The 11,135-nt window shown below is 37.8% G+C and overlaps 1 non-coding gene across 1 annotated transcript; it reads right to left on the bottom strand.

Annotated features, from left to right (window-relative positions):
* Positions 1 to 2,492: 2,492 nt before the first annotated feature.
* LOC133058909 (U6 spliceosomal RNA) lies at positions 2,493 to 2,597 on the bottom strand. Its single transcript, XR_009693422.1, has one exon. It is a non-coding gene; the product is annotated as a U6 spliceosomal RNA (small nuclear RNA).
* Between the last annotated feature and the right edge of the window lie 8,538 nt (positions 2,598 to 11,135).

The raw sequence follows: 11,135 nt of genomic DNA, 5'->3' as shown, positions 1-11,135 counted from the left end.
CCACTGTGGAAACTTCATCATTAAAGGCAGAGTTGTTGCTGGACAAATTTGCAAATGGTTTTGAGAGCATTATTATTGCACAGAATGTTACCATCTGTAAGTAGGCAAATCTGAACTGCAGTATATGTCTACCTAACTTTCTTTTTCTATGTATATCTTAATAGAAAGTATGCATGCATAGATCTCAAACCGGGGAAAACTTCTTTTTGTATTATGGAATTATAGCCTTGCAAAGGGCCTCTAGAGCTTAACTTCCTATTTTTAACTACTTCTGCATTTAAACTATCACAGATCAAAGAATATCTCTTTAATTTTACATTTCATTGTCTCTCTTTATTTACAAAGTATTTTTGATTGTTTAATTTTGCTCAAAATCCCATTATTATATTACATTATTATTAGCAAATATTCACATTAACATATATGTCTATACACATATCTTTTAAAAATACTTCAATTATATATCTGAAGTAGTACTACCTGTCTTCTTGCTACCATTAACCATTTTAATATTATAAACACAATATAAAGAAAACATTTAACCAGAATTTCCAATTCTTAAGCCAGGCACTGTTTTATATATATAAATGTATAAAATATATATGTATGTATTATTTATATATATTCATATTAAGTCCTACTGCATAGGATTAGAATTGTTATAATTGTAGCTATATAGTTATAGTAATGTGGTATTTTATATTATATTATTATGATATTCATATTATATTATTAATATTGCCATTGAATGACAAGGTAACCAAGGCATGGAAAGATAAACTGATACTCAGGAATACACAGTTTAATAAGTGGAGATCAGGTATACTGAACTCAGTCAGTCTGGGTTCAGGATCTGTTATTTGTTGTTCTGAGTCTGTGGGAGTGGCCAAAATACAGGCCATCAAAGAATGTGAGTTATGTTGAAAGGCCATAAATAGACACTAAAATGAAGAAGATATGAATAGCTAAAGACAGTGACATTTGAGCATCAATAAGAATAATGAATGCTACCGAAACTTTCATTATGTACAAATCCGAAAGTTCATAATGTATGAGAGAAAACCAACAGAACAAAATTTAATTCATTAACCATTTTATTTAAGAGCAAAAAGCTAAGAGTAAAAAACTTGTCTTGCTTTCCCTTTATGAGTTAAATTTGAAGATGACCAAATAGTCCTAGCTAATGAAGAAAAGTTCTCTATGAAGAATTCTCACTGAAAGATGTTAATGGAATGATAAGTGAGAAAAACATTATTTTGCAACTGCTAATAAAATAATTAACATTTATTTTGGATCTTATCAGGAAGTGAATTTCCAAGTTGTGTCTCTGAGAAAAGAGCTTTCTGTAATAATAAATAGATTGTATAAATAGATTAAAGGAATACTGGTTTGTAACCTGGAGACATGTAACTTTTTTATAGAAAACTACATTTGTGAGATAGTTTCTGGTCTTACATTTAGATCTTTAATCCATTTTGAGTTTATTTTTGTGTATGGTGTTAGAAAGTGTTCTAGTTTCATTCTTTTACAAGTGGTTGACCAGTTTTCCCAGCACCACTTGTTAAAGAGGTTGTCTTTTTTCCATTGTATATCCTTGCCTCCTTTGTCAAAGATAAGGTGTCCATAGGTTCGTGGATTTATCTCTGGGCTTTCTATTCTGTTCCATTGATCTATATTTCTGTCTTTGTGCCAGTACCATACTGTCTTGATGACTGTGGCTTTGTAGTAGAGTCTGAAGTCAGGCAGGTTGATTCCTCCAGCTCCATTCTTCTTTCTCAAGATTACTTTGGCTATTCGAGGTTTTTTGTATTTCCATACAAATTGTGAAATTCTTTGGTCTAGTTCTGTGAAAAATACCGTTGGGAGCTTGATAGGGATTGCATTGAATCTATAGACTGTTTTGGGTAGAATAGCCATTTTGACAATATTAATTCTTCCAATCCATGAACACGGTATGTTTCTCCATCTGTTTGTGTCCTCTTTGATTTCTTTCATCAGTGTTTTATAGTTTTCTATGTATAGGTCCTTTGTTTCTTTAGGTAGATATACTCCTAAGTATTTTATTCTTTTTGTTGCAATGGTGAATGGTATTGTTTCCTTAATTTCTCTGTCTGTTTTTTCATTGTTAGTATATAGGAATGCAAGGGATTTCTGTGTGTTAATTTTATATCCTACAACTTTACTATATTCATTGATTAGCTCTAGTAATTTTCTGGTAGAGTCTTTAGGGTTTTCTATGTAGAGGATCATGTCATCTGCAAACAGTGAGAGTTTTACTTCTTCTGAGAATATTTGTTCTACACTGTTCATGCAAACCTTTAAAATGTTTTTCATAGAAGGTTAATTTTATTCACCAGATCTAAGATAATTTAGCCACTGCTTATGACCTCACTAATTAACCTCTTAATAATTAGAGTCATATAAAAGGAAAATACATGTCTTTTAACATGTAGAACATTGCTAAAGTCGTTTCTTCTCACAGAATGTTATTATTACTCTTTCTGTGCTTCATAAGTTTGCATCATCCTTGCACAGGAGCCATGATAATCTCCTATGTGTCATTCTAACTTTAGTATATGTGCTGCCAAAATGAACACACAAAATATTAAAGTTAGAATTAACAGTAGTTCTGGCAGATTAAATAAGTTTAAAATAGAAGCTTAATGGAGAAGATCAATGTTTCAGAAGTGACTGGCCACAATGTGAGTAGGAAATCAGGTAGAAAATATTTTATTAATCTGAATTTAGTTAGTGGCAGAAAGAATGGATATGATTCTTTGAATTTGAGAGAAGTTCTGGAAATAAAATTAACAGGATTTGTCATCGATTGGACGAGGGTGGAAGGTGGAGAAGAGGAACTGTTAGAGGGAAAGTCAAAACAGTATCCAATTTAATATTTAGGTGAATGCTTACCTAGCTTTTCAATAAGATGCAAGATAATAGATTGCAGGGGGTTGAGCAGTGAATAAGGAGTTGAGGAAAAGCTTTTTGAAAGCATCATATCACCATACAACAGCATAAAATTTAATACATTTAAAGTCTTAACTTTCTTCCCATTCTCATCTCTCTTTACTCTCTAACAAGCCTCTTCCCTACTCGAGCTACACTGTCCCGAGGATCTAATAAGTCAGTGGTACAAATCCACTATGCAGTTTCCCACCTTATCTTTTTATTTATTCCATTTTTTCCCCATATATGACATATTTCTCCCTCACATCTCTACTATATTAGATCACTCTGGTTCTTCAAAGCTCAGCTCAAGTGTACTTCATCCCCTAGGCAAGATCAGTTACTTCTTCTATGTATCCATAAAACTTAATTCAAAGCTTTATTATAGCTCTCGTAAGATTGTGTTATTTTAAATAGCATTGTCTGTTCCACTAGAATATGCTTAAAGGCTCAACTTGCTTTGTTGCATGAATGATCCTTATGTAAACTGCTGTGTGTTATTTAACATCAAGTAATTAGGATACGTTTACCTACTCTTGTCACTCTCAGTGCTAAGCTGCTGGTGATACAGTAAGCCAGACTTTATGGTCCCAGTTCTCTCAAAGCTAACGCTTAGTAGATGACACAGAGGATCAAAGAGACCAATAAAAAGAGTGCCATAAGTTCAGTAAGGATTATGATGGTGGTGATGATGATGTTAGCTATCGAGTACTTTACTAACCTAAGCATAGATCCAAGCACTGTTCAGTTCAGTCGCTCAGTTGTGTCTGACTCTTTGTGACCCCATGAATCGCAGCACGCCAGGCCTCCCTGTCCACAACCAACTCCCGGAGTCTACCCAAACCCATGTCTATCGAGTCGGTGATGCCATCCAGCCAACTCATCCTCTGTTGTCTCCTTCTTCTACTTCCCCCAATCATTCCCAGCATTAGGGTCTTTTCCAGTGAGTCAACTCTTCGCATGACGTGGCCAAAGTACTGGAGTTTCAGCTTCAGCATCAGTCCTTCCAAGGACACCCAGGACTGATCTCCTTTAGGATGGACTGGTTAGATCTCCTTGCAATCCAAGGGACTCTCAAGAGTCTTCTCCAACACCACAGTTCAAAAGCATCAATTCTTCAGCACTCAGCTTTCTTCACAGTCCAACTCTCACATCCATACATGACTACTGGAAAAACCATAGCTTTGACTAGACGGACCTTTGTCGGCAAAGTAGTCTTTGCTTTTTAATATGCTATCTAGGTTGTCATAACTTTCCTTCCAAGGAGTAAGTGTCTTTTAATTTCATGACTGCAATCACCATCTGAAGTGATTTTGGAGCCCCCAAAAATAAAGTCTGACACTGTTTCCACTGTTTCCCATCTATTTGCCTTGAAGTGATGGGACCAGATGCCATGATCTTAGTTTTCTGAATGTTAAGCTTTAAGCCAGCTTTTTCACTCTCCCCCTTCACTTTCATCAAGAGGCTCTTTAGTTCTTCGCTCTCTGCCATAAGGGTGGTGTCATCTGCATATCTGAAGTTATTGATATTTCTCCCGGCAATCTTGATTCCAGCTTATACTTCCTACAGCCCAGCGTTTCTCATGATGTACTCTGCATATAAGTTAGATAAGCAGGGTGACAACATACAGCCTTGACATACTATTTGGACTTTTTCCTATTTGGAACCAGTCTGTTGTTTCATGTTCAGTTCTAACTGTTGCTTCCTGACCTGCATACAGGTTTCTCAAGAGACAGGTCAGGTGGTCTGGTATTCCCATCTCTTGAAGAATTTTCCACAGTTTATTGTGATCCACACAGTCAAAGGCTTTGGCATAGTCAATAAAGCAGAAATTGATGTTTTTCTGGAACTGTCTTGCTTTTTTGATGATCCAGTGAATGTTGGCAATTTGATCTCTGGTTCCTCTGCCTTTTCTAAAACCAGCTTGAACATCTAGAAGTTCACAGTTCACGTATTTTTGAAGCCTGGCTTGGAGAATTTTGAGCATTACTTTACTAGCGTGTGAGATGAGTACAATTGTGCAGTAGTTTGAGCATTCTTTGGCACTGCCTTTCTCATATTATATACTCTAACCGTGAAAACAACTCAGTGACAAAGGAAGTACACAGTAATTTTATAGATATTGGTAGTCAGACACATCACTTTCCTGACAAAGGTTTGTATAGTCAAAGCTGTTTTTTTCCAGTAGTTATGTACAGATGTGAGAGTTGTACCATAAAGAAGGCTGAGTGCCAAGAATTGATGCTTTTAAACTATGGTGCTAGAGAAGACTCTTGAGAGTCCCTTGGACAGCAAGGAGATCAAACCATCCATCCTAAGGGAAACCAACCCTGATATTCTTTGGAAGGACAGATGTTGAAGGTGAAACTCCAATAGTTTGGCTACCTGATAAGAAGAGCCAGTTCATTGGAAAAGACCCTGATGCTGGGAAAGATTGAAGGCAGGAGGGGAAGGGGGTGACAGAGGATGAGATGGTTGGTTGGTTTCACTGACTCAATGGACATGAGTTTGAGCAAACTCCAGGAGATGGTGAAGAACAGGGAAGCCTGGCATGCTGCAGTCCATGGGGTCACAAAGAGTCAGACATGACTTAGTGACTGAACAGCAACAAAAGGTGGACACATAACTAAGACTTTGAGAGACAGTAAAAGCTTCCCCAAACAGTAATTTCCAAGTTAAGGTCTGAAAAAATGACTAGGGAGTAGTCAGGTAGATGAGAGTCAGAGAAAGGGATGGAAGGATGGAGATAGAGAAGAGGAAGGAGGAGGAGGAGTAAGATGAGAAGAAGGAGAAGGTGTATATATGCGTGTGTTTAGGTGAGGGTTAGAGAAAGGAAAAGAGTTTCCAACAAAGGCAAAAGATCAGTCAGTATATGTATTTAGCAGACATTGGGCTTTCTACTTCTAAAGTCAGGCTATCAACATCATGGAGCTTAATTCCTTTGGAAGCTGTCACGAAAGCTAAAAACTGAACCAGATCCATTGGACTCATCTTACAGATAGAAGCACTGAATCCTAGTTAAAGGAAATGAGTTCCCAGTGCCATGCAGAGTCATTGGCAAGAGTCGGGTTCCCAGGGCCAAGCTCTTTCCAGGACACCATGCTGCGATCTCTGTGGACTGTTAAATGGTTTCTACTCCAGCCAGCCAACAGTAAGTGCATATAGACAAATAGCAAGTTTTACGAGTCCCATTCCAGCCACCGCATTCCAGCTCATGTTCTTCTCTTGATTACTATTTAATAAGAAAAATATAAATTATGAAATATGATAGTGCATACTTGTACTTAATCTCTAAGCAGATGTGATCTAGAAATGACTCTGCTCGATCTTCCCCTCAGCCCACCAGTTTCACCATGAAAATGTGTCATGACTTTTTGTCTTGTAGGCTGTGTGAGTGATAGTCACTCAGTCATGTCTGACTCTTTGCAACCCCATGGACTGTAGCCTGCCAGGCTCCTCTGTCCATGGAATTCTCCAGGCAAGAATACTGGAGTGGGTTGCCATTTCCTTCTCCAAGTGGTAAAGTACCCGGCTGCTAATGCAGGAGACGTAAGAGATGTGGGTTTGATCCTTGAGTTGGGAAGATTCCCTGGAGGAGGCCATGGCAATCCACTCCAGCATTCCTGCCTGGAGAATCCCATGGACAGAAGAGCCCAGCAGGCCACAGTCTACAGGGTCACAAAGAGTTGAAGTAGGCTATCAAAGTAGGCTATGATCCCACTTTAATCACATCCCTGATGGACCATTTTAGTTTACTCTTATTCTGAGGTGGTTTGTATATCAGTTGTAGACAGACTGGAGTCCCAGTTCTGGGTCGGCCGCTAACCAGCTGTGTGACCTTGTTCTGGTACCTAGTGCTCTCTGCAGTAGCACGTAGTAGTGTTCTTCACTGTGTTCTTATGGAAATTAAAGGGCCACATGCATGTAAAGAGCAAAGTACAGCACTCTGTACGTGTATATCTTGAAAATATTTGACTTGTGAGATATTTTTAACACCAAATCATAAATGCACAGCTACAAAAATCAGTTACCTTAATCCTTCCACTTTACTGATAGCATTTGTAGACTGGGAAAGTTCTTACTTGCCAAAATGAGTATCCATTTAGTTCTACTACTAGACTGTAGACTTTGTAAGAACAAAAATTTAATTTCTTATATATTCTGGCGATTACCACTGTGACAAGCAAATAGTGAACATTCATAAATATAAAAATTGGTTGAATTATCAAATGACCTGGTGTCTCTTGTTGTTGTTTAGTCTCTCAGTCATGTCCGACTCTTTTGCAACCCCATGAACTGTAGTCTGCTAGGCTCCTCTGTCCGTGGGATTTCCCAGGCAAGAATTCTAGAATGGGTTGCCATTCTCCAGGGGATCTTCCTGACCCAGGAATCGAACACATGTCTCCTGCATTGGCAGGCAGATTCCTTACCACTGAGCCACCTAGGAAGCCCTTTGGTCAGACCTCCTGACATACAATTTTATTTATTTATTTTTTTTTACTGTACCAAAAATTAAGATAAAATTAACACAATTGATTCTTCATTTTTGTGAAGGACATTCCAGGGAAAGTTGGGGCTTAGAAATTTCAAGTTATTTTGTGATATTCCAGTATGTTACTTTTCATTCTGCCTGAACCCTTTGGTACAAATTCCCACGAATATTAATAGCTGGGAAGGGAATGAGGCCTTCAGTCAAGCAGTTAGGAAGTGAGGTGGTGCCTTGTGTGAATGCCCTGCTGGGTGGTAAATCCATGACATGGCTCAGGCGCTGTTTATGCATTTTAAATTGCTTTCTTTATAACTCCAGTCCAGAGAAAATATCATCTCTGAGCCAAACTGGGGCAGAGCACTCCATCCCAAAGAAGTGGAATTTGAGAAACAGGCATCAAACCCTTGAACTTGGCTACTGCTATGTAGAAACATATCCCACAATGAGCTCCTTCCACATATTATACTTACCAAAACCATGATGTTACATAAAGAACATGAATAAATGTTATTTCCAAACCCACTTAAGTTGCTTAAGCTGTGGAGTTCCTGGTCCTAATTTTAGTAGTAGTATCAATAGCTGATGGAAATACTGCTGTGTCTTGCAGATATGAAATACCATAGAAATACCTTGACCACTTTCTCTTGGGATGACATTGGATTCTCCTAATAATGGAGTACAAACTCTCTGGATTCATTTACTTTAAAAAAAAAAAAAAAAAAACCACTCTTGTATATCTGCAAAAGTGAGCAGTGGTTTCCACTCTTTCCTCTTGGGTCAATGATAAAATATACACGAAACAATGATTCCTGTCTGCCAGATATGGTTGGAAGTATGACACTATCCTTTAACGTAACATTTATGAAGAAATTTGTTTTAACAGTGGGGGTGATGTGATGGTTTTTAGACGGTAAACTGTGCTAACTGTGAAAATGCACACAGTTTAGGAGCTGACAGTTTCAGTCCTCAAGTACACGAGGTGCAATGTGACACTTTGACACTGGTTAAATAATCATTCCACTGCCCTGTTTGTGGGAAATATACTAAAAGCTTATTGCTATAGCCTTTGAACTTCCAGGGCAAGTGAAGCCCATAATTCCACAGCCCTGATGCCAGTGGGTCTGACTGCATTTGATAAATGCCAATAACTTTGGTTTTAATATTTCCATTGATCTGGAGGGTATTAACAAGGGTTTTTGTTTTTGTTCTTTTTTATCACAAAGAGAACCCTACAGAATCAAATCTTACTCTAAAATTCCATTCAGTTTACTATCTTACAAACACCTAGTCTCTTTGATATGGAAATGCCTCCTGACTTCATATTGATAGCACATATTTTAGTTCCATCATCATCCAACAAATTAAACTGAGGCTTTAAACATAGTATGTTTCTGGGACTTCCCTAGTGGCTTGGTGGTAAAGAATCTGCCTGCCAGTGCAGGAGACATAGGTTTTATCCCTGCTTCAGGATCCCACATGCCAGGGAAAAACTAAGCCTGTGAGCCTCAGCTACTGAACCTGAGCGCCTAGAGCCTGTGCTTTGCAGCAAGAGAAGCCACTGCAAGGAGACGCCCAATCTAGACACTGAAACTAGAAAGTAGTCCCCACTCACCACAGCTAGAGAAAAGTCCACTCAGCAACCGAAGACCAGCACAGCCAAAAATAAAATCAATAAATTACAAAAATACTATGTTTCTTTATATTTCATTTTTTAGCAAACAAAACAAAAGCTCAGAAAAATAATAAGCCTCTTTTTGTGGGAAATTTTTTAAAGTCCTTATTACTAAGAAAGCCTGCATTTTCAAGGAAAGGACAGCCCACCGTCGGGTTTTGGCATAAGGAACAAACGGCCAGTTCAGTGGAAACAGACTATTTTTTTCCCAGTTACAAAAGAAAGAAAGAAATCTCTGGCATGTGCTAAGATGTCCCTCTTAGGTTCATGACTCAGGCTGGAAAGCTCACTGAAGAGTAAGAAATAATTTTTTCATTAATTTATTTATTTTAATTGGAGGATAATTACTTTACAATGTGATGGCTTTTGCCATACATCAGTATGAATCAGCCATAGGCTGATGTGTTCGCTCCCTCCTAAACCTGCTTCCACCTCCCTCCCCACCCCACCCCCCCAGGTTGACACAGAGCACCAGTTTTGTGTGCCCTGCATCATGGAAAGAAATCATTTTTATTGGATGAATTTTTTGGATATGTTTGAACATATGTGTGTGTAAGTTGCTCAGTCGTATCCAACTCTTTGCAACTCCACAGACTGTAGCCGCACAGGCTCCTCTGTCCAAGGAGTTCTCCAGGCAAGAATACTGGAGTGGGTTGCCATGCCCTTCTCCAGGGTTTAGTGTATACACTGAGCAAATATTTTAAAATATTTATGCTACACTTGGAATGTTTGACCCAATGGAGGTTTGAATTTTACTATATGATTCCTCTAACGGTGAGGGTTTTTCCCTTCTGTTCTGGTTTATGTCCGTATTGCACCTTCATCTTTCTTTCTGGATGGATAGGATACCAAAGGAAGGGAGGGTAAAAAAACAGACCGAGATGGTGCACACATTTTCCCTAAGTAAATACAAGGTGTGGACTTTGTTGTTGTTTCTGTGAGATGATGAGCTTCTTGGCCACACAATGTTCATGTTCATATTCTCATTATATTACAGCTCTGTGGTATCATTGTGTGCCAGGGATTTGCCCTTTATGGATATAGATACTCTTTCTTAATCAGACAACAGAGGTGAATAAATAGGTACAAGTTACTATAATGCTGGAAACCTACTCTGGCAGCCCATCTCATGTTTGGACTGGTTTTAGTTGGTCTTCATTTGGGGATAAATAGACCGAGCCAGAACACAGGCATAAACATTAACCCTGGCACTGCAACCTTGCTGGCTGGTACCGTGCTAGAATTTATGAGGTCTCTTCCTAGAATTAAGACTCCAGGAGTGATTTAAACCAAATTAATCACACTGGCCATATTGGTTCACTTCAGCTCCGGGATGTCTTAATTTGGTCAGAGATACATTCTCCAGCAATTAAAATAAACAGAAGAATATTTATTAGTCTCTCACTGACAGGCAAAACTAGTAAGTATAACATAATTTAATCATTGAATTATTTAGAGTTTTCATCAACTCTTCAATATTTAAAATGTCGTGTAGTAAGGATGCTAGAGCCTTTTAAAAATATATATGAAATATACATTTGTAAATAAAATGGCTGATATTTTAAAAATTATTAACCAACTTTTCATTAAATATAATATTTTAAATTACTTCATCTGAAAGTAAAGCTTGTCCACAAATGTCAATATGTCTGTAGATAAATAATTCTTGTTTATATTCCTTGTAACATTCAGCACAGAGACTGGCCAATATTTATATATGGAAAAAAGACCATAGGGATGTTGGATTAAAACTAATGTAGATTTTAGATTCTATATCTGTCAACTATTGTCACAATAATACTGTGTAACAAAGCACCCCAAACTCAGTGGCTTAAAGCAACAATCATTTATTCCTGTTCACCAGTGAGTTCTTTTCTGAGCTCTTCTCAGTATTAGAGGACCTTATCAAATATATCTGGTTACAATCAGCACATTTTCAACTTTCTGACTGAAAATCTTTTCCAATGCTATGAGCTCAATAGATACCTCTTTTCTTTATTTGGAGTTCTTATGGGTGACAGTTCT

This window comes from Dama dama, chromosome 6 (assembly GCF_033118175.1).
Source record: "Dama dama isolate Ldn47 chromosome 6, ASM3311817v1, whole genome shotgun sequence".
NCBI classification, from domain to species: domain Eukaryota; kingdom Metazoa; phylum Chordata; class Mammalia; order Artiodactyla; family Cervidae; genus Dama; species Dama dama.
Note: the sequence above shows the minus strand (reverse complement) of the source record. Positions and strands in the feature narration are given on the sequence as shown.